The sequence below is a fragment of the Equus caballus genome, chromosome 24 (assembly GCF_041296265.1).
Source record: "Equus caballus isolate H_3958 breed thoroughbred chromosome 24, TB-T2T, whole genome shotgun sequence".
In the NCBI taxonomy this organism is placed as follows: Eukaryota; Metazoa; Chordata; class Mammalia; order Perissodactyla; family Equidae; genus Equus; species Equus caballus.
In genome coordinates this window covers 38,899,589-38,923,998 of record NC_091707.1, presented here as the reverse complement: position 1 = coordinate 38,923,998, position 24,410 = coordinate 38,899,589, and the positions used below count along the sequence as shown (strand labels likewise).

Below are 24,410 nucleotides of genomic sequence, written 5' to 3'. Positions count from 1 at the left end.
GTCTAATAGGGAAAAAACCTCAGTGATCCATTACTTGTTTTGTATGAAGAAAACAAAACACAGTGTTTTAACGCTTAAACTACAGGTGAATTTTTACTATGGTGGGTATATCAGTTAGTTGTTGCTACAATAATGCTGTGTTACAAACAACCACAAAATCTCAGTGGCATACAACAATATGCTTTTAGTAACCCCTATGTCTGCAGGTTGGGGTGGGGAGAATCAGCTGTTCTTGGCTGGGCTCAGTTGGGGATGGCTTTACTCCATATGTCCCTCACTCTCCTCGTAGGACCTGCTGTTAGCTTGAGCATGTTCTTCTCATGGCCATGGCAGAGAGACAAGCAAGCTCATTTCAAGCTTCTGCTTATGCCATTAACCTGTTAACATCTTGTTGGTCAAAGCAAGTCACAAGGCCAAGTCCATTGTCAAAGGGCAGGGAAGTAGATATTTGCAGGGAGAAACTGCAAAGTCATGTGGCAAAGGGCATGGATTCTGAGAGGGGTGAAGAAATAGGGCCATTATTGTAAGCTTCTGTAGTGGGGGAAGGGCATGGCACGAAATTGCACTTTGTCCTGCTTAGAAAAGCTGGTGACACCATAGCTGGAGCCCAGAGTAACCAAGGGGCAGAAGGTGTCCATCTTCTGGAAGTAACCTATTCTTTGTAATGTGGAAGTAAGCATCGGACTCTTTGCTATGATCTATACAATGGAATTTTAAAGGGAAAAGAATTCTTGCAAGTACCTCAAACTTGATAGGTACAGAGACATCACTGGAATCCCAACAGAATGCCTCCATTTCTATTCTCACACCATCCTGCAAAATGTGAAGGGTCTGGGTCACTGGGCTTGGTTGCCCACTGTCCACTTCCAGGATGGGCATTAATTGGAGTGGAGTCATTACTTTAGATCATATAACATCCCTTTACTAACATCACTTCTTTCTTAGGCAAAAAGAAACCAGTTTCCATCTATTCTGAACATTTGAGACCTTTACGCAAACCCTGGCCCAACACTGCAGAGGTTAAAGGAGATTTGAGTGGACATTCCTCCCTGATGGCCCATCTTCCCTTGATTTGTTTGGTGAAAGGCTTGTAGCCTGTGCCTCTGGTTGAGATAGGAAACCAGTGTTCTAAAATAGGATTGAGGGGTTGGCCCAGTGGCGCAGCGGTTAAGTGCACACGTTCCGCTTCTCGGCGGCCCGGAGTTCGCCGGTTCAGATCCCAGGTGTGGCCATGGCACCGCTTGGCAAAAACCATGCTGTGGTAGGCATCCCACATATAAAGTAAAGGAAGATGGGCATGGATGTTCGCTCAGGGCCAGTCCTCCTCAGCAAAAAGAGGATTGGCAGTAGTTAGCTCAGGGCTAATCTTCCTCAAAAAAAAAAAAGATAAAATAGGATTGAGGTTCTCAAATATTCTCTGGGACAGAAACCGTGTTTTAGAGTGTTACATAGAAAAATAATGGAGTACTTGATTCCAGGCCACTGATTTATAGGCATTGCTATAGATCATGCTGTGCTTTTGAATCTGCATGGTGTATCAAATTTACCTCTGAGGAAACTGAGGTACAAAGGATTATGTAACTTCCCTGAGACCACATCTACTGGCCAAATGAGATTGGCAACCTGTCCTCTTAGTTTTTTAGCTTTTGCTTGGCAAGCTGATCGATGCTGCCTTGTTTCACAAAAAGCCTATGAGGATATCATTACCTACTGAGTTTATCCTCCTGAGAAACCCCACCCTCCTGGTATTTATGCTCCATGGGAAACAAGGAAGTCTAGCAGGAAGGTGTTCAGTAATATGAGATTTCCACACCACAATGTTAGGGAAAGTAAGCTGGATTGTAGGTCATTTCTAAATTGTATTTCCTTCGTTACCATCTTGACCAGAGAAATACATCGGAGTAGAGATTGTTTAGCAATCTTCCCAGAGTCCTCGTAACTGTGCTTCTTTTGCATATTTTCTGAGCCCTCACCTGGCATTTCTGTTGCTTGGTGACTGTTCAGCAATTGCCTGCAATCGTTCTCTAACAAGCTGTTTGTATTTTATGTGGAAAAGTGATTTGATTAAACAACTCATTTAAACTAATGCTTTGTAGGAGGTATGATATGATTGGAGCAGGCATTTCTAGTGGTATTTTTGTCAAATTAACACATGTGAACATATAATTACAGTGGTGCCGAATATATAGAGTCTGCCACAATTCATGTATGAGCTGGTTATCTTGGATAGCTGGTCTCCATTCTGGTGATGGCTTTGCTGAAAACCACATGTGTCTCCCATGTAACACTGATGCTGCATAGTACATTGTTATTTGAGCATTGACTTAATATCCTGCCCCTCCTCTTGCTCAATGCCAAGGGCCATGTCTGCATTGTTTACCACTGAAAACCTAGGAGCCAGCATAATGGAATCTAAATAAATAGCTATTGGATGAATGAATGAGTGATTGAATGCTAAGACTATGACGTCCAGCTCCTAAGAAAAATGTAGGCTTCTTCCCAGGTGTTTCTGCCCCTAAGAAAGGGCAGTGAAGGGTTAATGTTCTCTTTGGAAGCTAGAGGGATTTGGATATGGATCAGAGCAGAGCTGCTTGAATCACATTCTTTCTGCTACTATAGCAACAGGTTGAGAATTCTGCCGGCATTGTCGCCTGCCTGCCTGCCTGCCTGCCTACGTTGGAAATGCCTGTGTGCAAGCGACTTCATTGTCTGGGGGGACAACTGTTTTTTTCTATGATGTTTCAATGAAGCAGCTTCTTTGCAAAGACAAAGAGGCCAACACAAAGCAAGGGCTAAGAATCATGAAAAGGCAGAGAAAGATCTTGTTTTGATTGGAGGGACATTTCCAATCTTTTGTCCCCTGAAGAGGTATGGGGTGGGGAAGGAATTGAAGTTTAATCTGTAGTCAATAGCATCTTTTTCTCCCTTCTTAATGAGGCCTCTCTTCTGAGAGACACCCCCTGGCAACATTTGGAAAACCTTCTCTTACTATCATTGCTTAATAAATAGTGATAATTAAGCCCTTGGATTATTGCCCGTATGCCAGAATGGACCAGAATGTAGGTTTTTCCCTCTGCATTTCCTGGTTCTTCTAATCACCGCTGTAGTTGCGTTGTTTACTGAGAAGGAAGGACAAGCTAACTGAGAATGAGAAAAGGAGGTGTTAGTTTTTACTTGGTGTAGCAGTGTCGTAAAGAGAGGAAAGAAAATGGGAAAAATGCTGGGGAAAGTTGCTTAGGCGGTATTAACTTCCCAGAAGGCTTCACAGGCTTTTAAAAAATGCCCAGCCTGGTACTCAAGGCTGCTTCTTGTGTCATCTCAGGTTTGGTGATGATCAGAGCTCAGGGGTCTTGGAGTTCTTGCTGGGCTCCTGGATGGAATCAGTAGACCTTAAATATCACTTTGGGTTGATTTATCACATTGCTAAAGTACTGTTGTCACTTTGACATCTTGTTTTCACTTTGTATGCAGGCGGGGAAATCAGCTTGGCTCACTCTTTGTTCCTGGTTTACAAATACATTTTTGTCAAAAGTACTTGAACATATCGAGCCATTCTTCAGAAGCAGCACTGAATTCTTTTATTAAAAGTTCAATTTTAAAAACCTTTTATCCCCGACCCACAGCATTCTATTTGAATATGGGATAAGCCCCTGGTCTTTATGTCTCAGAGGCCCATCATCACTGCCTTTAAGTCTGTTGTGGCCACTGAAACTGCCGTTCTGTTGCCGTGTGGTCCAAAGGGCTCTGGGCTAGGAGCCAGGAGCCTCGGGGTCTAGTCCTACTGGAGTGGCCTTGGGCAGCTCATACGGGATTTTAATTCCTTTATATGTAAAATGAAAGATTTGGATGACATTTCTAGGATTTCTTTCACATCTCTCCCACACACACAAAAAGTGGTACTCCAGTTGTTTTAAAAGTAGAAAAGCCTTTGCTTTGTTGAACTGCTTATGATGGGCAACTCTGTTAACTCCTACTCATTCTTCAGATCTCTGCTGCCATGTTGCCTCCTCAGGGAAGCCTACCCTGACCCCCAGGCTGGATCAGGACTCCTGGGCATATGTTGGCTAATAAGTGTGTTCTTTTTCTTCATTACACTTATCACAGTTTGTACTTATCTATTTCTTGGGGGCTTTTTTGGATCAGTTTTCTCTCTCGTCATGACACTGAGGACTCTGTGAGAAAGTACCCAATCTGTTTTGTTTACCACTGATTCTACATGTAGGAGCCACTCAGTAAACATTTGTTGAATGACTGACGGTGCTGCGTTCGGCTTTATGGAGAGTGCAAAGATAATTATATCACAGTCTCTGCCCCGAGGATCTTCAGATTGACTTTGCCTATTTCTCTTCTCTACCATCCCACCCTACACCCAACATATGTTGCAAGCAATTGAAGCAAAACAATTTTTTGTTTTGTTGTTTTGTTTTGGGTTTTTGTCATTGATCTGACCATTAGATAGGTTTAAACTTTCCTTGATTGGACTGTTTAGTCTTTTGAGACAGAATCCATGAAATGAAGCAAGGTCCTGGAAGGAGATTGTGGGAGATAGTATATAGAATGGAAGTGGTGGACAAAAAAAGAAGGAAGAAAAGAGAAAGAGAGAGGGAGGGAGAAAGAGATGAGAAGGAGTGGAGGGAGACAGAGACAACAAGAAAGACAGTGAAAACATGGGCCTATGTCTTTTTAATTAATTTGCCTGTAAGTGTCCTTTTTTGACTGCCAGGCTTTACAAGCAAAGACATGTTTCTTAAATAGAATTCTTACCTGAAGTGTTGAGTAATGGCACAAAGAGTTTGCTACTAAAGGTGATTATAAACACACAAAAAGTAGACTGGACTCCAGAAATCTCTTTGCTTTAAACACCAGAAAGTTACTGTTTTCAAAAGGATTGGCAGGTTCCTGTAAACCAGGACAGTTACGATGAATACAGGCAAATGCATCATGAAACCAGAGACAGCCAGTACACATTTAAACAGTGAGGGGCAATTTGATTTTAAACAGCAAGCCTAGTCTAGATGCCGCCAGGAGGAAAGAGCAAGAATTCCTTAGGTTGGAGGTGTGATGGATGTTCATGAGCCAGGTACAGAGGCGTGGGGGGAAGTTGATTGAATTAGAAGATAGGACTCCTTTTGGGCTCACTGAGTTTGCAGTTTGTAGGAGAAGTGACTTAGGGGAGTTTTACTAATTAAATTAAGTTTCAGTAGAAAGCATGAAATCTCTAGCTTCAGAAAGCCAAAGCTCTGAATTTATCTTGAGAACAGTTATAGATACAGAGTATGGGTAGGTGAGATATATAAAGTTTCTCTTCTGACTCTTCTCCCTAGAGAGGTTCAGCTTTAATGGCAAAGGACGGCCTTTCCCTGCATAGTTGTCCCTGCTTCCCTTTCTCACCAATACCCACAGGCACAGAGGGTGTCAGTACCCTGCCTTTGTGCTTGGTCCAGCTAGGAGCTTAAACCCCAGCCAGACGGTATCCCTCGCAAAGCCATTTCAGGAAGAGAAGAATGGCTAACACAATCACATAATCTCTCTTCTTTATGGGGAGGAAAGAATTTTAGCCAAGAATGCAAGGTGTGCCTATAGGTGTTGTGCCTACGCTGCACAAATGCTAGACACACACACTCACACACACACATATGTCCATTCTGCTTGTTTGCTTACTTAGGCTGAGACAGTGTGGTATGCCATGTTGGCCAAAGACTAGGAAATAACTGTTGGGTTGACACGTAGCCAAACCATAAAGCTCTTATGCCTCACTGGGCAATATTAATTGGCTACTCCTTCATTTACAAAAATATACACAACAAAGATAATATGTGGGAATATGGTGCTTTCCTACTTGATGTCCCCTGGCTAGTTAGGTCCAGAGAAGGCCAGCTGTCAGCCGTCTCTTGGTTTCCTAGGGCTTGGCCTCTTTCTAGACCTGTCAGGAATAAATAACACTGTAACAAAATTCTTTACAAAGCAAATCCCTTTGTTTTTAGTGGCAAAGCCTCTCTTAAATCTCAGCTCTTCTATTTCCTAACTGCACAATCTGGGCATGTTATTTAACCTCTTCTGCCTCATTTTCTTCATCTTTATGTTATATAGAGTTAATTATAGCTCTCTCGTAGGGTTTTTGTGAGAAGCAAATAAAATCTTCTAAGAAAAGTTTTTTGCAGGGCCTGGCACAGAGTATGAATTTAAAAATTGTTATTGTTTTTAATCCAATAAAGAAATATTTCCACCTTTTCTTTTCTCCTTTGCCCCTCCTGTTAGAAACACCCCTTGACATTTGGTGCTTCTCAGTATCAGGGTCTGTTTCTGAGTAGGGAGGGGAGAGCAGAGCAGAGATTGTTGGGCAAGAGTGGGGGTGGTGGTGACCTATTGCCATATTCTTATACTCATTTCTATTCCATTGCTCTTTCCAGTATACCATCCTATTTCGTTACCTGTTGATGACCAGATACAAAACTTGTTGCAATGCAAAAAGGAATACAAATTTCATTCTGCTTTTCAGGAAGTGATCATTTAAGTTCCAGGCTCACATTCCTCTGTTCTCCAAGTCCTTTACATGCACTTGCTGTTCAGCTCAAATCCTCGCTCACACCAACCACGTGAGCTGATGCCTAATACAGCACAAGCGCTCTAGAGATATCAGTGGTACCAGTTGATCTGATCATGGAAGACAGAGGTAGTTGTTGAACCATTTGGCGCTTAGAAGAAGACACTTTTAAAGAGTCAAAAATCTCTGGATAAATACCCAGAAGTGGAATAGCTGGATCGTATGGTAGTTCTATTCTTAATCTTTTGAGGAATCTCCATACTTTTTTCCATAGCGGCTGCACTAGTTTACATTCCCACCAGCAGTATGTGAGAGTTCCCTTTTCTCCACATCCTTAATGTGAAAACACAAATGCATAAAGATACATGCACCCCTATGTTCATTGCTGCTTTGTTCACAGTAGCCAAGACTTGGAAACAACCTAAGTGCCCATCAGAGGACAAATGGATAAAGAAGATGTGGCATGTATATACAATGGAATACTACTCAACTGTAAAAAAGACGTAATCTTGCCATTTGCGACAACATGGATGGGCCTTGAGGATATTATACTAAGTGAAGTAAGTCAGGTGCAGAAAGTCATATACTATATGATTTCTCTCATAAGTGGAAGGTAAAAACAACCACAACAAACAAACACATAGCTACAGAGACTAGACTGGTGGGTTACCAGAGGGGAAGGAGGGAGGGAGACAGGGTGAAAGGGGTAATAGGGCACATGTGTACAGTGATGGATGGTAATTAGTCTTTGGGTGATGAACATGATGTAGTCTACACAGAAATTGAACTACAATGATGTACACCTGAAATTTATGTAATGTTATAAACCAAAGTCACCTCAATTAAAAAAAAAGTCAAAGAGCAGGTCAAGTATCAAACTTTCTGAGCCATCCAATCTCCCGGGACTTTCAGACTTGAGAGGAAGAGATGTGAATCACAGACCTGGAAGGAAGGCACAGGGGAAAGGAAATAGGAGATTTCCTGTCCATCTCTGTCGTGAAAGAGCTGTCAGTACAATTTGGCTGAAGAGCATCGCCAGGATCCTGAGCTTCTGTAACCCTAGTTTCCTGACCCCCAAAATAGGGGTGATAATCAAACATTAAATGACATAATGTATATAAAGCACATGGCTTAAAGGCCTGGCATATAGTAAGTACTCAATAAATGTTAGGCATGATTAGCTCATGAACAATATCTGGATACTCAGCTATTTGGAGACCAATTCAACTTCTCAGTCCAGTACAACTTAAACTTCACTGCCTACTGCTGGTGCTGCCCACTGCTCACATGTTGACCACAGTGAGTGGGGAGGAGGTGCCCTATCTGTCTGCAGCTCTTGTTAGTCTTGACAGTTCATAAAGTTGGAATTAAATGACCCAGTTTGAGGGTTCACAGATAATTGTTCTATTATTACCATAGATGGTGAAAGAGCATGTGATAAGCAGGCACATCTACGTGATGAGCATGCAGCTCTCTGGTAATGACTACAGGATGACAATATATATATTTTTATCTTTAACCTGAATTCATGTTTTATCATTTCTTTGTGTTTCATCAAAGCAATATCATATTCTTAGTTCATTCTGGTGAAAGTGCAGTAGCTTACATTGTCGTCTTTTACAATAAAAAAGTAGAAGAATAGATGTGAATAGGGTTTTAAAGACTGGACGAATTCGGAATCATCTAATTCAACCCCTCATTTTACAGATGTAGAAACTGAGGCCTAAAGGTATCAAATGGATTCTCTGAATGGCAGAAGGACAGGTCTTCCAGCCCTAATTCAGGCTCTTCCATATGTGATCTCTTGGTTTATTGCTCTTCCAAAGTGACCATGGGCATACAACGATTTGAGAACCATTGTTTTGAAATGTCAGGGAAGTCATCTGTGTGGAGGATTCCCAAACAAGATAACAACACCTTTGACCCAGTCTCTTCCTGTCTTTGGCGCATTATCCTTGACTCTGCATAGGAAATACACATTTGTCTATTATGCGAAAGAGGTGATGATGACAGAATGAACAGTTCCTGTTTTTTCCCTCTGAAGGATAACTCCTCCACAAACTCTGTGCCCTTAGATACACAGCCATGATCAAAACAGATTCAGATTCCTGAGCTCCATACATGGTCCAGGAGATTAATTGAAAGACTATTTCATCATGGAACCTCATCCTCTAGCTCTGCAACTCCAAGGAAAGGTCATATCTGGAGAACACAAGACCTGGATATTTATGAATAGATTTTCTCAAGGGTAATTGATTAAGTGATTTTTTATTCTTTTAACTAAGTAAAATTATAGGGTATATGTAGGTAAACAAGAAGGTATAAAGTACTTGGAGAAAATGTACATTCAAGATATAATAGCAATTGTTCAAACCAAGATTCAGCAAATTGTGTTATTATCCAGACTAGACTAAATTTTTCTCTCAGTCTATAGACTATCTTCTTAATAGTTCAGATCCAATATTTGGCATCTCCTTCTTTGTTTAAAGCCAATAATAATAACTGTTCTTTATCAAGCAACTGCTATGTAGCCGACAATGTAATGAATGCTTTTCATGAGATCTCATTTAATTTGCATGGTCCTGTAAGGTAGGTGTGATTTGCTTCATTTTATTGATAAGGATGCTGAGGTTCAGGGTCAGAGGTCAAGGTAACCAGATTTTTTTGGTATTTGACGACATATTTCTGTTCCCACAGAAGCAGGACAGAGCAAGGTTTTCGGCAAAAACTAAGAAAAGGTGGTTAATCCAGTTGCTGAACCAAATAAAGCTCTTCTATTGAGCAGCCAGCCTGTGTTCCCTGCCTAGCACTACCCCAGAAACCAGCCCTTCTGAATTTTGAAAACATAGCCCTTAAAGCAACCTTTCTGTCCCTGATCCTCCCACAGGCCCTCAGTGTATTTGTCTATGAGTAAATCATGTCCTCTGGGTGAACCTGGTTTCCCTCGAGAATTTCTCATCAGTTCTTTCATTTTTCCCTTCACCAAAAGCTGCCCTGTCTTCATGGCCCCGTACACCTCCCACGAGTTGTTGGAGATGGATTCAGAAGTAGAGCATGAGTGACTAGGCTTTGTCCAACACCAAGAGCCACACCTGTGAATAAATGCCCCATCTACAGTCCTTGGATTCTGTGATTGTGTGTTGTCTGCTTAGAGTCCTTTTGAAATACTTTCTGAGTCTGAGCTGGATTGCATAAATCCAGAGACAGGGCAAGCCTTGACACTCATTAATGGCGCTGCCTAAAAATTGTGAACTTCTGTTTGGGAAGTCCTTTCAGAACTGATTTACATTCAACAGACAAAGCCATTCTCCTTCTTTAGTCATAATAATAAAAGCTAAAGCTATAATAGCTTCGGATACATTATCTCATTTATCAACCACACCTGTCCGATAGAATATTAGCCCACTCTTACGTATGAGGAAATTGAAACTCAAGTAGGCTGTCTTGTGTTCAAGATCACACACCAGCAAATGTCATTTAGAATCCAGATTTCTCTGACTCTAAAGTCCATGCTCTTAACTGCCATGTTGTATTGTCCTTTTTTTTTAAAAAAAAGGAAGACAACTTATAGAAATTTATTTACCACCTGACTCCAAGTGAGTTTTGACTGTTTTGAGAAATCAAACCCAGTAGACCTTAAGGAATAAAAATTTGCCGCCACTTAGGTCATGCTGAAGAAAATGTCACAAGTTCTGAAAACACTTCCAAAAGATATAATCCAGAAATGCCTGATGTTATAATTGCATCAATGCTCTGTGTGTATGGCTTGCCAGCTTAGACTTATTTGGAGGTATAATTTCTGTTTGTTTTTTTAAAATCTCTCTTGTTAATGTTGGCCTGTGCTCATATTTTGTGAAATGTGAAGGGTCTGAGAGGGCGATTGTTGAGATGATTTCCCAAACACTCTTCTAGTTATAACAGTGTTTCTGTAAATTGTCACCCCTCCCCCAATCCTGGCTATTCAGGATAAATTTGATTTTTAGAAGTACTCCTTATTTAAATAATATTCCACGCAAAGTATTGTTTGTTCTTCCATTTAAATTATCAGTGCTCATTATTATAGCCTCTAGCTAAAAAAGATAGTAATTATCATTCTTAAGCACAGCTGCAGAGCTGTCTTTGCTTAACAATTGGTTAAGGGGTTAATGCCTTTTTGTACCTTTTTACTGTCTGGTTTATTGGAGAATGTCCAGTTTTAGCTAGATTTCCCCTTCTTCATTTCCCTAAGAGCCAAAGAGTTGAAAATGCCATTGTTTCTCCTAACGTGGTGAATGTCAAGCCAGAGCCAGCTCTAGGATGTCAGAAAGCTCATAGTTTTAAAAAATCATACTGCAATCATGAAAGGATGAGGACTCAGTTTCAAGAAGATGAAATTTCTTGTTTGCACAGTGTGACTGATCAAGCTGTACTTTTATGTTTAGTGCCATGTATAAAAGTAGAAAGATAATGTCAATGTAGAGAGAGTGAATGAAGGAATCAGTAGGATTCTTTGGTGCAAGCAACAGAAATAGACTCTAGTTAATTAGAAATTTAAAAAGAGAGTTTATTGGAAGGATATGGGGGTGGAGGTGGCTCACAGAATTGAATAGAAAGCTGCGAAATCAAGCTGAAAAGCCAGATTCAGAAAGGACAGGAACTAGAACAGCATTTGGATCTCTGGCAAGGACTTCCAAATGGTTTCTTCCAGTGCTACCATCGTGACGAATGAATGACAACCGTCTTTCATTTCAGTTTCATTTTCCTTAAGAGTCAAATTCCAGGGAAAAAGCCTTTGCTCAGCTTATTAGCTCATGTGGCTACAGGAAGGCAAGGAACCTTGACTAACTGTCCCACCAGTCAATCTCTAATGAGGCAGTCCCTAAAAAAGGCATCTTAAACAAGACCCAAAAAGTACTAACTGTTAAAGAAAAAAACTGATAAATTAGATTACATCAAAATTAACGCTCTCTGTTAATCAATAGCTACTATTAAGAGAGTTAAAGCCACATCGTAAGAGGAGATATTTGCAGTAAATGCATCTGACAAAGAATTCACATCCAGAATATATAAAGAACTTCTACAAATCCATTTCTGCAAAACACCGGACCATCCAATGGGCAAAAGGCTTGAAAAGATACTTCACAAAAGAGAATAGCTAAATAACCAATAAATATATGAAAAGGTGTACAACTTCATTAGTCATCAGTGAAAGCCCAATTAAAGCCACGATAGACACCACTCCACATCTGCCATCATAGCTAAGATGAAAATGACAGGTAATATGAAGTGTTGACAAGGATATAGAGCAACCAGAACTCTCAAACACTGTAGATGGAAGTATTAATTGGTACAATCGCTTTGCATACCCAAGGACAGAACAATTCCACTCCTGGGTATGTACCCAAGAAAAACGCATGCATGTGTGTACCAAAAGGCACGTATAAGAATGTTCACAGAAGCACTAGCTGTTGTTACCCAAATCTGGAATCTATCAACTGTCCATCAACACTAGAGTGGATAAATCACGTTACATTCACACAACTGAATACAATACAGAAATGAAGTTAACATACCACATGCAACAAAATGAATGAATCTCATGAATATAAGAGGACATACTGTATGATTTCATTTATATAAAGTTCAGAAACAAGTAAACTAATGTATGGTGTTAGGAGGCAGGATGGCAGATACCCTGGGGGGAGCAGGGAGCTGTTAGTGACTAGGACAGGCATGAAGGGGGTCTTCTGGGGTGCTAGCCATGTTCTGTCTCTTGATCTGGGTGTGAGTTAACCTAAGGTGTCTTCACTTTGTGAAAACTCATTGAACTTTAAACATGTGATTTATAGCTTTTTTTATACATGTGTTTTATACTTTAATAAAAAGTTGATGAAAAGAGAATAGAATAATGAAAGGCCTCCAATCCATGCATGCCCTGGAGTAACAATGCTGAATTCGAATTCTGACTCCATCCTTCCCTAACTGTCTGACCCTGGGCAAGTTACTTAACTTCTTTGTGCCTCATCTGTAAGAGGGAGATAATAGCGGTACCTACCTCATTGCACTGTTGGAAGGATTAATAAAGATAATCCAGGTAAAATGCTTAAAACAATGTCAGATACACAGAAAGCAGAAGATAACTGTTAGGTACATATATTGTGGAGTCATTACTCCATACTAGATGTGCTAAGGGAATGTAAAGAAGTACAAAACCCTGGCCTCAAGAAGCTTGTAATCATAATTAGAAAGACAAAGATCTTGTCTTTCTAGAGTCTTTAGAAATTCCAAATGGGTAATACGGATATGAAAAACCTAAGAATTCAGTAGAAGGAGAGAGTACGGTAGTTTAGGGTGTTCTGGGTGAAACTCGTAAAGTTGTGAGAAGTCAGAATAGTTGCTACTTGTGGAGGGGGAATTAATGAGATAGGAGTACAAGGGGTCTTGTTTCTTGATCTGCATGCTGGTTACACGGATGTGCTCAGTTTGTGAAAATTTATAGCTATACCCTTATGATATGTGTACCTTTCTGTATGTGTGTTATACTTCAAGTAGATGAAAAGGGCATTGGTTTTGAAACCTGGTTGATAATTGACCTCAGGCAAATTACTTCACCTCTTTGAATTTTATTTTCTTCACCTATAAACTATGAGTAATACCTCCTAAAGGGTCATCATGAGGCTTAATGAAAGCAGTGTATGTAGAACACCTAGTCCAAGGTGGGACAGCAAAATATTTTGTACACTTGATCTGCTCACTAGGGTAGAGGGTGACAAACTGGGCTCCATCATTCTCAGGTAAAGATTTGGAGCCTCTATGTGGGGTTTATCGCTTTGTTGGAGGAATGACCTCGTGTCATTATTGGTGTTGTGAATGAAACCTGTCACAGTGTGTCAGTGTGATGGTGCAATGACTCAACCGCTAGGACAAAGGGCACTTCTGCTTATCAGAGCCACTGCTTGACAATTGTCCCACACCACTACTGCTGGTTTCCTTTTCCTGTTTAGTCACAGCCACACCTGCAAGTGAGAGTTCAGTGCCTGCTCCAAGTGTGCATGCAGTACGTGTTTACTGAGTGCCTGCCGGATGCCAAGCGTTATGTTAAACTGATGGAGCATGTGGTAATGACTAAAAACAGGGTAAAGAGTGAAATAAAGTAAAACATAGGCCTTGCCTTCAGATAACTTAGTCTAGTGACAAGCTATACTTGTTTCTTCTGAAAGCTACTCTTTTTCGTTCCTTCCCCTCTTTCTTTCTTCTGATCTCCTCCACTCAGCTAGCATGGATTCTTATTCTAATTCTCTCTCTCTCTGTCGCACACACACACCCTTCACTGAACTCCACTCCATGTAAGCAGGCTAAAAGCTGTTTAACATGGCCTCTATCCAATAAAAGCAATCAACTCATGCCATATATCTTCTCCTTGGCTCTCCCCAAACTATAGATGACTGTACTTTACATTAATTATAATAATGGGAATGACCATTTATTAGGTGTCTGTTACATGCAAGGCACTATGCCAGGCACTTGCCTATGTATTGTCTGTAGCTCTCACAACCTCCTGCAAGGCATCATTATCCCATTTTATAGGTGAGGGACCTGAGGCTTACGGAGCTTAAATAACTTGCCCAACGTCACCCACAGCCTATCTGTGGCACAGTGCAAGCCTGCTCCCTCTCCATGTGCCATGCTCCTTGTAGAGCTGCTTGCACTGTTTGCCCTGATGATTAAATAATGTAAACACCCTCCTGCATCAGTTCTTCAGTCAACTGTGCACATACAAACCCATGTGGTCAGGAGAGGTTGGCCCCCTGGTGACTCCTCTTGTAATTATTCTAGTTTGACTGGAAATGTCAATAAAGAGCCAGTCAGCCTTGCAAACAACTTCTGAGCTCTTGTTTTGTAAATGCCTCAATATTCAGCAGCACTAACCTGTGCCACCAGAAGGAGTCCTGAGCCTATTTCCTTATCTATATTAAAATCTCAGATGCAGGCTCCACAGGAAGAGCCTCTGCATATTGAGAAAGTCCTGCCATCTTGGTGGTACCTTACTGAACTGTCTCTCTCAGATTAATACTTATTGCTAGCCTCTGTTCTAGAAATTTGTAGACTGATAGGGGTATCTGATTAAAGTGAGCATTGCTGTCAGCTGGACACAGAGGAGGCAGCTCATAAGGTGCACGTTCGGAGTGATCCTGTACCAAGAGGCACAGTACAGAGGGGCTCTTACTCCTACTAGTCTGAATGTTTTGGGGTTCTGGCCCCTAACCTTGTACTGACTGCTCAAACTGAGATAGCCAACTCCACTTAATCCACAGTCTCATGGTGTATCTCAAGTGAGGAGGCAGGTCAAAAGCCAGCAAATCACCGTGGATTTAGGATGTAGTTTTAAGCTTCCCACCCTCAGAAAATTAATCATATTCTGGTTTTGAGGGGTGACCCTTTCTGGATATTGACAAATTTACAATAGGAGATATATGCTGGCAATATGACTAATACCAGTTTTCGTTCAAAAACTAAAAGCTACTATAACTTGAGTTTCTTCTGCATGTGCTTAGATCTTTACAGATATTACTTCCAGTTCTCACAACTCTTCAAGTTGTTGGAGAATTACATTTCACAAATGTGAATACTGAGCTGGCATCTCAGCCAGGTGTATTTAGTTCCGAATCTTGAACGCTTTCCACTCTTCCTCAGTGCCTGAAGACGCTCTGTCTGCTGTTATATTACCAACTGCTGTTATATTACCCTTTGCCAGTTTGGCTTCCATCAACTCAGGCAGAATTATATCAGTCATTTCCGTTTTTGGGTTCACTCAGCACTCTGTATATGCCAGTAAGAGTACTTGGTATTGTATTGTAATTACTTTTACTGCACTGTAGTTGGTTGTTCATCTACCTTTCTTTTGCTAGACTCTGAACTTCTTAAAGGCAGTGACGGTGTTTTACTCATTTTTTTGTGTTTTTTTTCTGGTGAGGAAGATTGTCACTGAGCTAACATCTATGCCAATGTTCCTCTGTTTTTTGTATGTGGGACACTGCCACAGCATGGCTTGATGAATGGTTTGTAGGTCTGCACCTGGGATCCGGGCCTGTGAACCCTGGGCTGCTGAACTAACCACGGCCGCCAGGCCGGCCCCCTTGCTAATTTCTTTACATTAGACCTGTCATAGTACTTGGCAGTGTTGTGTAGTGGCAGGACTGGGTTTAAATCTTGGGCCTAGTTTTGCTAACATTATATCCTCAGCACGTCGTACATTGCCTGTCGGCAAATAGTATATGCTCAGTAATTAATGAATTAATGAATGAATAAATATAACTTGGATATTATTTTTCCTCTGTGAATCTTTTCATTATTAAAACTGAGGGATAATAGTATCTACTTTATAGGGTTGGTATGAGATTAAATGAATGAAGGAAACCAGGGTGAACGATGGTGTGATAGTAACTTTTGAGATTCAGGTAATGGTTTTAAGATTCATCATGTTGCTGCATGTCTAAATATTTCACTTATGCCTATGCTATAGTAGTATTCTGTTATATGAATATGATACAATTTTCTTATCCATTCTTCTACTGATGGATGTTTGGAGTATTTCCAGTTTTTTACTATTATGAATAAAGCTGTTATGAACATTCTTGACCAAGTCTATTTTTGGACGTATTTTTCATTTCTCTTACGCACAAGCATAGGAGTATAATTGCTGCGTCATAAGGTAGGTGAATGTTTAAATTTATTAGAGGCTGCCAAGCCATTTTTCAAAGAGATTTTACCATTTTATACTCTTACCAACAATATATGAGAGTTCCAGCTGTTCTCCATGCTGTAACACTTGGTATTAATCATGCTTTCTAATTTTAGCATCCTAGTGGGTGTGTAGTATCTCAACGTAGCTTAATTACACTTCCCTGGTGTCTAATGATGTTGAGCACATTTTCGTGTGCTTCATGGCCATTTATATAGCTTCTTTTATGAAGGGCCTATTTTTTTTTTAATTAAGGTTATGATAGTTAACAACCTTGTGAAATTACAGTTGTACATCATTATTAGTCATGTTGTAGGTATACCACTTCACCCCTAGTGCCCTCCCCCCACCTCCCTTTCCCCTGGTAACCACCGATCAGTTCTCTTTGTCCATATGTTAACTACCACCTATGAGTGGAGTCATATAGAGTTCATCTTTCTCTGTCTGGCTTATTTCACTCAGCATAATACCCTCAAGGTCTATCCATGTTGTTGTGAATGGGACGACTTTGTCCTTTTTATGGCTGAGTAGTATTCCATTGTATACATTTACCATATCTTCTTTATCCAATCATCAGTTGCTGGGCGCTTAGGTTGGTTCCATGACTTGGCTATTGTGAATAATGCTGCGATGAACATAGGGGTGCATGGGACTTTTGGAATTGCTGATTTCAGGTTCTTAGGATAGATACCCAGTAGTGGGATGGCTGGGTCATAAGGTATTTCTATTCTTAACTTTTTGAGGAATCTCCATACTGTTTTCCATAGTGGCTGCACCAGTTTGCATTCCCACCAACAGTGTATGAGGGTTCCTTTTTCTCCACAGCCTCTCCAACATTTGTCACTCTTGGTTTTGGATATTTTTGCCATTCTCACAGGTGTAAGGTGATATCTTAGTGTAGTTTTGATTTGCATTTCCCTGATGATTAGTGATGATGAGCATCTTTTCATGTGCCTATTGGCCATCCGTATATCTTCTTTGGAGAAATGTCTGTTCATGTCCCCTGCCCATTTTGTAATTGGATTGTTTGATTTTTTATTGTTGAGTTGTGTGAGTTCTTTGTATATTATGGAGATTAACCCTTTGGGGGATAAATAACTTGTAAATATTTTTTCCCAATTAGTGGGCTGTTTTTTTGTTTCAATCCTGTTTTCCCTTGCCTTGAAGAAGCTCTTTAGTCTGATGAAGTTCCATTTGTTTATTCTTTCTATTGTTTCCCTCATGTGCAGGGTTATGGTGTCCGAAAAGATTCTTTTGAAGCTGATGTCAAAGAGTGTACTACCGATATTCTCTTCTAGAAGACTTATTGTTTCAGGCCTAATCTTTAGGTCTTTGATCCATTTTGAGTATATTTTAGTAAATGGTGAAAAAGAATGGTTGATTTTTATTCTTTTACATGTGGCTGTCCAGTTTTCCCAGCACCATTTGTTGAAGAGACTTTCTTTCCTCCATTGTAGGCCCTCAGCTCCTTTGCCAAAGATTAGCTGTCCATAGATGTGTGGTTTTATTTCTGGGCTTTCTATTCTGTTCCATTGATCTGTGCATCTGTTTTTGTACCAGTACCATGCTGTTTTGATTACTGTAGCTTTGTAGTATGTTTTGAAGTCAGGGATTGTGATGCCTCTAGCTTTGTTCTTCTTTCTCAGGATTGCTTTAGCAATTCGGGGTCTTTTGTTTTTTTATTGGGTTATTTATCTTTTTATTATTGATTTGTGAGAATTCTATATGTATTCTGTATATAAGTCTATTATCAGTATCTTGCCTTATAATATTTTAAACAATGTCTTGATGAATTAATTGATGGAGTGCAACTTACAGTATATTTTTCTTTCCTGGTAGTGCTTTTTGTGTCCTAAGAAATTATTGCCTACCCCAAGGTCATGAAGAATATTTTTCTATGTTTTCTCCTAGAAATTTTACCGTTTTGGCTTTCATATAGAGCTATGCCCCCTCTCAGGTTTTAATTTTTATATATCGAGAGAGAGAGAAGAGGTTAAGGTCTGTTTCTTTCCATAGGGTTGTCCAGTTGCTCCAGCACATTTTATTGAAAAGAACTTTCCTTCCCCATTGAATTCCATGGCACCTTTGTCAAAACTCAGGTGACTGTATGTGTGGGTCTACTTCTAGACTATCCTTTCTTCTATTTGTCTTTCATATTATACTGTCTTAATTACAGTCATGTGCCATGTAACGACGTTTCAGTCATGACGGACCGTGTATACTACGGTGGCCCCATAAGATTAGTACCATATAGCCTAGTTGTGTAGTAGGCTCTACCATCTTAGATTTGTATAAGTACATTCTATGATGTTTGCACAATGTCAAAATCGCCTAACGATGCATTTCTCAGAATGTATCCCCGTCGTTAAGCAGCACATGAGTGTACTGAATCTTTCTAGTAAATCTTAAAATTTAGTAATGTAAGCCTTCCACCATTTTTCTTCTTCAAGATTGATTTAGCTATTGACAAGCTTTGATAGAAATTGACAGTTTATCAGTTTCTACTGGAAAAAAAAACGTCTGGAGATTTTGACTGGAATTGTGTTGACTCCATAAATCAATTTCAGAAAAATTTTCTCCTTAACATTTTGAATTTTCAAATCCATGAACAAAAAAATCTTTCGATTATTGAGGACTTCTTTAATTTTTCTAGCAGTGTTTTGTAGTGTTTAGTGTAGAGGTCTTCACATCTTTTATTAAATTTACTTCTGTGTGTTTGATATTTATATGCTATTGTAAATCATATTTTTTAAAATTTCACCTTCCACTTATTTGTTACTAGTGTGTAGATATGTAATTGGTTTTTAAATAATGATTTTATATTCTGAGTCCTTGCTGCTATCACTCATTAGTTCCATAATTTTGTTGATATTTTTGGATTTGCTGAATGCACAATCATGTCACCTGTGAATAAAGAGAGTTTTACCTCTTTCTTTTGCTTTTTATTCCCTTTCTTTGCCTTGTTGCAGTGTCTAAGGATTCTGGTATTGAATAGAGGTAGTGAGGTTGGGGGAAGTATTTGATATTTCACCCTTATGTTATCTGAGTTTTTTTTATACATACCCTTTATCAGATTGAGGAAGTTCTCTTCTACTCCTAGTATGCTGAGAGTTTTTATCACTAACGGGTGTTAAATTCTACCGGATACCTTTTCTTTCTTTGTTGAGATGGTCTTACAATATATTCTTGTACAGCACATTGTTCTCTGCACGAATGGACAACTTCCATAATCTTCCTGGGAGGTACAGAGGAGTTGCCTAAGATGACAGAAGCCCGGTCATATATTTTAAAGTGAACACCAGATCCTAGTACCATGCACACTTTAGTGCACATGACCCCCATCTGAGTCCTACAGTTAACTTTTGAACACTTTTGCCTGTTGTTATTTTCAGTTTCTCCTTCATCAACCTTCATAACAGCACAGATGTCTCTTATTTTGGTGATAAAGGTTGGGGCTTTGGGTGCTTTTTATTATTTCTCTCACTTGTCTGTATTTTCTAACTTTTCTTCAGTGAACATGGATTACCTGTGTTAAAAAAAAAAGTTTTTAAACTCCTACGTAATTAGTTAGATTACAGATTAGTAGATTTTAGGCACATTTCCATCAAATCTTTCTGAAATTATATCCGAGTCACCTTTGATTGGATTTGGTTGTTTCCTAAATCTCTGAGAGCAATACATTCACAGACCATTTAATGGTGGATACCTAAACTCTTTGTTGATCCTTCTATCAGTTAATTTCCGATAATGCTCATTTTTTCCTCTGTCCCAACTTTGGGTTCCTAGATGAAGTTCTCAGCACAGTTCAGTTCAAAAGGCTTTTAAGTTGCTTCTCTTCTCTAGGAACTTACTGGCCAGAGCAAGAAGATAAACACAGAGATCCTGCGTGTGTGTGCTGGAATAGAGAAATAGATCAGGGACTTCAGGCCTTCTTGAGATTTCGGTGACTCCCAACAGATCGAGTCTGAATCCAGGGTGCCTTTGCTCAGAGGTAACTCTTTCTAACCTTGGCTTTTCAATTCTGGCATTTCTGTCAGTCTGAAACAGTGGAGGCTTTAGAGGCCTCGGGCTGGAAAAGCCTTTTTCAGACTGGACTGAGAATGGAGCTCTAGGATGTGGAATGGGAACTAGGAGATAGGCTGTTATTTCTCCCTGCTGTACTTTGTTTTCTTGGAACAGGAAGTCATTATCTGGAAAGCCTCAAATCCTTGAGAGTTCATTTCTACTTCCAGAAAGGGAAGTGTCACTTGCCTGCCAGCAGCTAGAGCAGACTTTATCACTGGAGCGACAGAGCTTTCCAAGGAGCCATTCCAAGTCACTGTCTTGTCAGAATAACCACTTTTGTTTTTCTTTCTAATCACAAGTTCCGATGCAGGGAATATTTTCTGCTTTTTCTCAATACTTGATGTGCCTACCAGTGAATGTAAGTCATTTTCATTGCCTTACGTTGATTATTAAAATTAAACCCTGTATACTAAGCAGAAAAAAAGACAACCCTCAAAATGAAGAAATAAATGCCCTCTTTCTGTTCTTTCATCAGTAATAATGAAAATAATTTGAATTGTGTAGCATGCCATATTTTACAGATGGCATCACATGTCTCATTTGGTCCTCACAACCATATTGTAGTGGATAGACCAGATGATTATTATCCTTTTTAAAAGTAAGGAAACTAAGACTCAGAGGAACTTGCTCAAGATTAGAGACTTCTAAGGACGTGGAGCTGCAGTCTCCACGCTGCAGTATACCAGAGTGCTCAAGCTGAGGGTTGTGAATTCGCACCTCATGGGTTCAGATCCTAGCTCCACCACTTACTAGTCTGTGACTTTGGCCAAGTCACCTGACCTCTATGCCTCAGTGTCCCCATCGACAAAATAGGGATAACGGTAGGACCTACCTCATATGGGTGTCTCTAGGATCAAACAAGATAGTTTCAGTACAACTCTAGGCAGAGTACCTGGCATTCGATACGTGATTGGTGAGCGTCAGCCTTGCCACTGCTGTTGTCTTGGAGGGGGGAGGCAGGGTTGGGTTGGTATTCCTCTCTCCTTCCAGCCACCTCTGCCCTAAATCCTGAAGTCTACTCCCGAAGTCACCAGAGTACTCTAGACACATTCCAAAAGTCACCAAGGGCTCTGTGGGGTTAGAGAATCGAATCCCAAATTAAATACTTTGAAGAAAAACTAACACCATGAAGACCTCTTTTCCTGGCTTAATTTTGCCCTGATTCTGAAGACAGCCTGTGCTTATCTCCTTTTATACACCCTTTGCCCCTCTTAATCTTAACCAGAAATCTTAAGAATTTAGATAGAGTAGTTACATTCTTCCTCTCTAAATATTCTTGGGACTATTTATTCTTTCTTTGCTAACGACCTTTGTCAAATTCATGCAGACTAGTGTATTGGCCACAGTCTCCTCTTGATGATGGGATAGAAATTTTTCTGCTGTACAGTGCATGGTCTCGAAAAGTCTTTAAGCAGGCAAAGCTCTGTGTTTTATGCTGTCCAGCTGCCCTGTAATGTAGCTGAAGTTTTTGCTTAGAGATGGGCAGATGATTCCACCTTTATATCCATTGCTTGACTTCTCTCATATATGCAAAGAAGAGGCAACAAGTAACCACACGTACCAATCTGCTGTATGTCTAGCTGCAGAGGAGATTCAATTTGACCCCAAGGAAATGCCCTCAGTGGAGGACACAAAGGTTACTATTTATAAAGAGGGAAGGCAGCATGTTTGTCAACATTCCACAGTGTCTCACAGCCAGGCAAGAAGCTTTAGATTTGAAAATAGAAGTCCTGATCCCATTACCTCATCCCTGGCTACTGAAGTCCCTGACTTTAAATGACAAAAGGAGTCAAATTTGCTTCCTGAAACAAATCATCAGCCTGGATCATCCTTTATCCAGTATCACACTTATTACTTTTCTTACATCCTGCATGTTCCCACTTGAGGTGGCCAGACATTGCATATGTCTACTAGAATTAATATATTTTCATGCTCTGCCCTCCAATCTCTTTGGGCATACGTAATGCTCATACCAACAGCTTGGTCAGAGCTGCCAACAACTGAACAACTGAACTGCCAACAATTACTGACACTTACTATCTTCCACACTGCCTGTTTTGAATGTTGTCCCATGAAAATTCTCATCTAAGCATATTAAGCAAAAAAAAGTAGGCTCTGAAACTGTTATGTATATGCAGAATAATCCTTACTTTGCAGATAAGTGTGTGTTCATGAATGTGTATGTGCAGAGTGAGAGAGCTGGAAGAAAACACACTATGATGGTGACATTGATCATCTCAGGTGGCAGCAAGATTCAGGTGCTTTTAATTGTATGTGTTTCTACACCATCCAAATTTTCTAAAATACAACTTCCTTAAAATTATCCAAAAGTTTAATCTTTTTTATATTATAGAAACAAACTGTTATTTATTTTAGGACATGGTGACTGGAACATTTATAAAATTGATCGCTTTAAAATGATTCACATGTGAGAGCATTAAATTCAGTGGGCCTGTGTCCTGAGTTGTCCCAGCTGAGGCAAAGAACACTCAGCCCTGGTCCTCGGGACAGTTGGGGAAAGAGTCAATTATGCAGTATCTGTCAGTTCAGGATGTATGGAAGTATGAGAGTGTTCTTGCCCTTCCACTTTCCCCTATTCTCTGGTTACCTGATTTCATTTCCTTTCTGGCAAGCACTTAGGGTCTCTGGGAAACATTTGAAAAGGCCATGAACTCCTTGATCTGATCTGTAACCAAGCCTCTCACCACATAAGTTTTGGTTCAATATATCTGTAACTAAGTCTTTATTCCAAGACTGCTTTCTGCATGTTTATGGTCTTCTATATCTAAAATGCAATTAAGTGCCAACCTAGGACCCATTCAAAAAGCATGAAGAATTGTAGGACTCAATTGGAACCAAAAATTACCTTACTATCTGAATAGTAACTGTAGGCCTTAGCAAACAGCGATTGAGCACTCTTGAATGTTTTGAAGCACGTTCACATGTGTGATCTCATATTTGCTTGCAAAATAGAACAAGGATTGTGATTATTCCATGTTACAGTGGAGAAGTGGCACAAAGACTTGCTCAAGACCACAGTGAGTTTGTGGCAGAGCCAGGACTAGAAATAAAACCTTCTGTTTCATAGCTTTGTCAAAGCCCCCACAATAGCAAATATCTCTTTCCAAGATTTTCCCCAGGGTGTCTGGGCTCTAAGGAATAATCACGATCATGATAATATCAAATACTTCTATAATGTTTGCTATGTAAATTTTACATACACTAACTCAGTCATCACCACAATTTAAGAGGTAAGTACTATTATCTCCATTTTACAGTTGAGGAAACTGAAGTCTGGTGCATTTAAGCAACTTATCCAAGGTCGTAGAGCCAGTAGATGGAGGAGCCAGGATGTGAAGCAGCCTGGAGCCTCAGTCCATGCTCTGGACCACTTGTCAGTGCAATCAGGGCCTGTCTGCTTCCTGCCTGTTTATGCCTAGGGTGGCCCGGGCCAAAAATGGCAGTTCTTCACATAAGAGTGTTAAAATTCCTTCCCTCCAAACTTACGGAGTTTTGAAATATGTGCCCTGTGTTATTTAAGCAATAAGAGTACTGTTCTATTTCCTTGTGAAAAGAGCAGGGGAGAGGTGAGAGGAGCAATAAAACTGAAATATCTTTTCCTGAACAGCCAGACAAGCTTGGAAGGTTCTTGGAATTTATATCTTTCCATGGTTCCTATGAAGATCTTTTCATCTGTCTCCTGCCTGGCTGCCGAGGAGCTTGGATTGCAAGCAACACAAGCCAACTTTATTAACTTTAAGCAAAAGGAATTTATTCTAAGGATATAGTTGTTTATAGAATCAGAACAAAAGCTGAAAACTCAGGCTTTGGGAAGTTGGTGTATCACCTTTCACTGAGTTATAAACTACCCTGAGATTTAGTGGGCCTGCGAAACAACCATTTGTTTAGCTCAGGATTCTGCAAATCAGCCATCTGGGCAAGTTTGAGCAGTTCCCAGTCTTTGCTATGCTGAGCTGATCTCCTTAGGGGCTCATTCACGGGTCTGCAGTCAGTTGCTAGGGTGCCTTGCTTCTCCTCCACGTGGTCACTCATCCTGCTGCAGGGTCACTTACATCATGG

At 40.2% G+C, this 24,410-nt stretch overlaps 1 protein-coding gene and 1 long non-coding RNA gene across 3 annotated transcripts in view; both read left to right on the top strand.

Annotated features, from left to right (window-relative positions):
* The window catches only part of STON2 (stonin 2), a 138,549-nt gene that overhangs the window by 86,732 nt on the left and 27,407 nt on the right, over window positions 1-24,410 (top strand). The gene's annotated exons all lie outside the window — the stretch shown is intronic.
* Window positions 2,658-11,457, top strand: LOC138920646 (uncharacterized). Its single transcript, XR_011432166.1, has 3 exons — window positions 2,658-2,868; window positions 6,411-7,104; window positions 8,252-11,457. It is a non-coding gene; the product is annotated as an uncharacterized lncRNA (long non-coding RNA).